We start from the raw sequence: 5240 nt of genomic DNA on the forward strand, positions 1-5240 counted from the left end.
TATGCAAAGGACACTTCCCATTTCATGGATAAGGAAACTAAGGTCCAGAGGAAACCTGGGCCTGGGTGGCTTCAACATTCATGAACTTGACATTACTCCTTGAGTGAGGGGTATAGATGACTCCCTGAAGGACTCTTGCTTAGGTGAGAAGCCGAGTGAAGAGCTGACCAAACCTAACAGGCTTGACCAAACCAGACAAGGAGGGGCTGAGATTGACTGGCAGGAGCAGAGTGTGCAGGGGCCCAGCCTTAGGGCCTGATCAGAAAAGAAGACCTAGAACTCAAGTCCTCATCCACTAACCACTCAGTTGCCCTCCACAGCCCCTCCAGGCCCCAGGGCGATGCTCTATACACCAGAGGCACTGTTGCAGAACCAGAGAAAGATGGCAGGAGCAGGTGTGCCCCACCCAGCATCCCAGGGGCAGGGCCAGCAGGGTTTGTGGTGGGACATGGTTGAGTTCTGGATCTCAAACAGCAGGATAGTTGGCAGATGACACTAAAGAATATCCCCAGGGATAACAACCCTGGAGAGGACCAGGCACTGGGCAGACACCAGAGAAGGCCCGGGCAGGGGATGGGACTATTCAGGCCAGGGTACACTTGGATGGCCACTGCCAGTGAGGACCGGGGGTGCCTGCCAATAGTACCCACACTCTCCAGGGGGTTTATGCTGAAAGTCAGGCCAGAAGTGCCTTTGACCCTGAAGGTAGATGAGGCCCAGGACAGGCCAAACGAGGACTCAGGGGATCACAGCTCTGGCCCTAAGCAGTGCTGGCCACTGATGCTGCTGGGCGGGGCCATGGCCACCCAGACCTGGGAAGGAAATAGCCTTTAGAGTCTGAGGGATAGTAGGTTCTTGTTCCAGACTGGTCCCTGAGAGGAAGGCCTCAGGTACTGGCCTGGTGGGTTTTAGTCAGAGCCTCAGTCACTGTGGTATGTCTTCGGCTGCAGGACCCAGCTCCTGGTCCTAGGTCAGCCCAAGTCTACAACCTTGGCCACTGTGTTCCCATCGGTGACTTGCATCCCAGCAGTGCGCCAGTGGCCTGGAAGGCAAATGGCAGCCCTGTCACCAGAATGTGGAGACCACCAAGCCCTTGACACAGAGCAACAAGTACACAGCCAGCAGCTTCCTGAGCCTGACATCCGACAAGTGGAAATCTAGCCGCAGCTACAGCTGCCAGGTCATACACAAAGGGCGCACCCTGGACAGACCTGAAGATTGTTCTTAGGATCCTGAGTCCTCCCACCCTCGGGGGCCTTCCTCAATCAGGCACCCCTTTCTCCAGCTCCTCACTATTCCCTAGGACCTCTACACAGGTCAGCTTAGACTGGGCAGGTCTCATTCTCTCCCAGTTTCTACTTCTGCTTAATAAAAATTTAATCATTTATATACAAAAAAAAAATACTGAACACTGCTCACTTAAAGTAGAGGCAAAGGAGTCCACCTTATGAGATTTCGAGTCTTTCTTAAAGGAAGAATTCCTTACTAAATAGCTCTCTGCCTGTGAAGTGCCTAAACATTCCAGCCATTGCCTTTCTGAGAGTTCCTCTTAAACTGCTGAAAGTAATAGGACTGTCAAGCCTTCTTCAATCACTAATAACTGGATTTTAAATTGGTTTATTAAATGTATTATCAGTTGCTTTGCAGGATATTGAGAGGTTTGAATTTAGGATAGGTAGGTTTTTATGGACAGGGCTTGGGAGGGTCAAAGAGAATGGAGAGAGGAGGCGGAAGGGATGACTCAGAGCTGGCAGACCCCAGATGTTTGTGGAGCACCAGTCTTGCCCTCTGGCTCCTATTCTCTCATTCTGGGGCGGGCTTACCATATCCTCCCTACTTATCTTAAAGTGTTTTTTTTTTTTTTTTTTTCTGAGTTGGAAAGAAGCAGCTTAAGCTTTGCATATTCAGACTGGGAAAAGTGTAATTGTTTGAGTCACTTAGAATAATAACACAATCACGTAATTGTCTCATTAGAAAAAAAAATAGAAAAATTCCAGATTGGTGGTAAACCTATTTAGAGACAGAGAAAAGAAAAAAATAAAACTTTTGTGCTTAAATAAAATTAAAACTGAAAGTGAGGATTTCCAAGGGGGAAGAGGTAAAAATGTATTAATCACCAAGCAGATAACATTTCATAAACACAGGTTCAAAGAGCATGAAATCCATCTTACAACTAGGGTTCATTAGGTTTTGGTTAAAATAGTTTTTCTTGGACCAACTTTCCTCTATTGTTATTCTTAACTCACCAGAAAAGAAATTTCACTTTTTAAAAATAAAGCTTCCTAAATTAATTTCTCACAACTGTAATGTTGTTTCTCAAAACATTCCAGATTTGACCTCAGTCTTCCCACCACAGTTGCTCAGCTTAATGAACTTGCACAAAGTCATGCAGAGCTATTATTTGATTCTAAACAAGCCAACTCTTGTGCAAACATCATATTCATTTGAGCTTTGTGAGGTCAGGAAGGTATTTAAGCCCATTTTGCAGATATGAAAAATGAGGCTGACTTTCCTCAGGCTTCCTGCCCATGCCTTCTCTGTCCCGTTTATTCATCTTGTGGACTCATCTCACATCCTACTTGTCAATATATCGTGTTTACTCTGTCAATACACTCAGACTCCAACTCCTACTCCCAATCCTACCACCTGGCCTAAACCATCATTATTTTTCTCCTAGATAGTTGTTATAGCTTTCTAATTAATCTCCCGCTTCTGCTTTCTCCCCCTTATAATCTATTTTTAATACTGTTTTAAAATAGAATTCAAGACAAATAATGTCATTCTTCTGCATAAAATTTCCAAGTTCTTCCCATCTTATTTAGAGTAAAAGCCAAAGTATTTACACGGGCTTTCCATCTCTACGTGATTGCACTCCCTAACACTCTCAGAAATATTCTTTCTCCTAATCTTGCTCTGCCAACCACACTAGCCTCCTTGTTATCTCACCTACACACAGATATGCTTCCATCACAGGGCTTTGGCACTGACTCTTTTCTCTGTCTCTCTGCCTGGAATGTGTGTGTGTGTGTGTGTGTGTGTGTGTGTGTGTGTTTCAGATAGTCACATAAACCCCATCACCATCTACCATGCAATATACTCTACTTGTTTATTTTATTATTTGCCTCCTTCCAGTGGTTCTCAACCTTCTGGCCCTTTAAATACAGTTCCTCATGTTGTGATCCAACCATAAAATTATTTTCGTTGCTACTTCATAACTGTAATGTTGCTACTGTTATGAATCCTAATGTAAATATCTGATATTCAGGATGGTCTTAGGCGACCCCGGTGAAAGAGTCATTCGACTGCCAAAGGGTCGAGACCCACAGGTTGAGAACCGCTGCTTAGACTGTAAGCTTCATGAGGGCAGAGAATTTTTTTTTAATCTTCACCCAAGGACATGATTTTTATTGATTTTAGAGAAAGGAAGTGAGAGGAAGAGAGACATTGATCAGCTGCCTCCTGTGTTGCCCCAACCAGGATCAAACCTGCAACCTTGGTATGAGCCCGACAAGGAATTGAACTCGTGACCTTTTGGTATATGGGATGATACTCCAACCAACTGAGCCACACCTGCCTGGGCAAGGGCAGGGATTATTTTTTTATCTGTTTGTTTGCTTTCTTTTCTTGAGTGCCAAAAAAGCAGTCAATACATATTCCTTGAACAAATTTTTATGCTAATACATTACGAAAGGGAGGTATACAGACACCTTTGCACTGGAATACCCTTCCTGCCTATGGGAAAGTGTGATTGAACTAGAGAGGGGGAAAGGGACTTTTAGATATTGGTGGTCATGAGGCCTAGAAGAAGCATAATGAATTCAGAGCCAAAAGAATGAGGTCTGATTTCCATTCCTGACATTTAGCAATGTGTGATCAGTTACCTCATCTCACTGAACTTGCATTTTCTTAATTATAAGCTGGGTGTGCACCAAGCCTATCTTACCGAGGGGTTGTAAGGCTCAAGTGCAAGTTAATGTGTTGAGGCATGTGTTCTCTGTGATCCCAAAACTCCCACTGAAATAGCCCAGGGCTCATATTCCTCATTTCTTTCCAATTCCTTTTCACCCTCACAGTCAGTCTCACCCTTGTCCAGACATGGGCATCAGACATGGGGCTGAAGAGGAGGCAGGAGTGCTGGCAGTTGGAGCTGCCTTTGACTGAGTAGAGAAAAAAACAGCTGGGCCTTGTTCCCCAGTACACCATCCAGAATGATTTGGCCTTTCTTTGCACTGTGGATAAGGCAAAAGGAATAAAAGTTAATGTTCTTGCTATTTAGCATTTGGCTTTCTGAATAAGGTTTTGCCATCTTGCTCTGGAGCATAAACAGCCATAACCTGCCATCCAAGATGGCAGAGGGCCCTCCAAAACACTCAAAGGGAAGCCAAAATGGATTTCCCTGAATTCCCTCCTTAGAGTTATGCTGCTTTACCATATCTGATGATATGTCATGCTATTAAAACTGTGCCAGAACTCGAAAGGCTCCAGAGAACACAACAGATGCTTTGGTGCTTTCAACTAAAAAAAGTTAGTCCTGATAGTGGAAAATTCAACTCAAAAAGTTGGAACTCAAAAGGGAGTTATGTTTTTCTGGAATTTGCTTTCACTTTTTAGTCCAACAGCAGAAAGGCACTGAAGCCCAGCTGCCCAGATGAGGCACTTGAGATACCACATGATTCTGTATCTGCTGTTTAGTCTGTATCTCGTAACGTCCTAAACTTGTATACATGTTGGCTTCCCTTCTTATAAATCAAAGACAATATTCTAAATATCTCATGTAGAAATAAATCATGTGATGGCTTTATTTGCTTTTAAGTAATGTATTAGTTAAAAGACTAGATGGCTCTTCCGTAATAAATAGCAGGAAACTCTAAAATTTCAGTGATAATGAGCAGTCTGATGAGAGCTCATTGATCCTATTGTGTGGATGGGAGTGCACCGACCTGTATTTGTAAAAACTGTCTAAAAATATCCTATGTGTGAAATTTTGTTGCCTTTGGATTCCTCTAGTATTTTTTGTGGTTTCCCATCTTAAGTCCTTTATCCATTTTGAGTTTATTTTCGTGTATGGTGTAAGTTGGTGGTCTAGTTTCATTTTTTTGCATGTATCTCCAATTTTCACAACACCATTTATTGAAGAGACTGTCTTGACTCCATTGTATGTTCTTGCCTCCTTTGTCAAATATTAATTGAGCATACTGGTTCAGGTCGATTTCTGGGTACTCAATTCTATTCCATTGATC

The sequence above is a fragment of the Myotis davidii genome, unplaced genomic scaffold, assembly GCF_000327345.1.
Source record: "Myotis davidii unplaced genomic scaffold, ASM32734v1 scaffold450, whole genome shotgun sequence".
NCBI lineage: Eukaryota > Metazoa > Chordata > Mammalia > Chiroptera > Vespertilionidae > Myotis > Myotis davidii.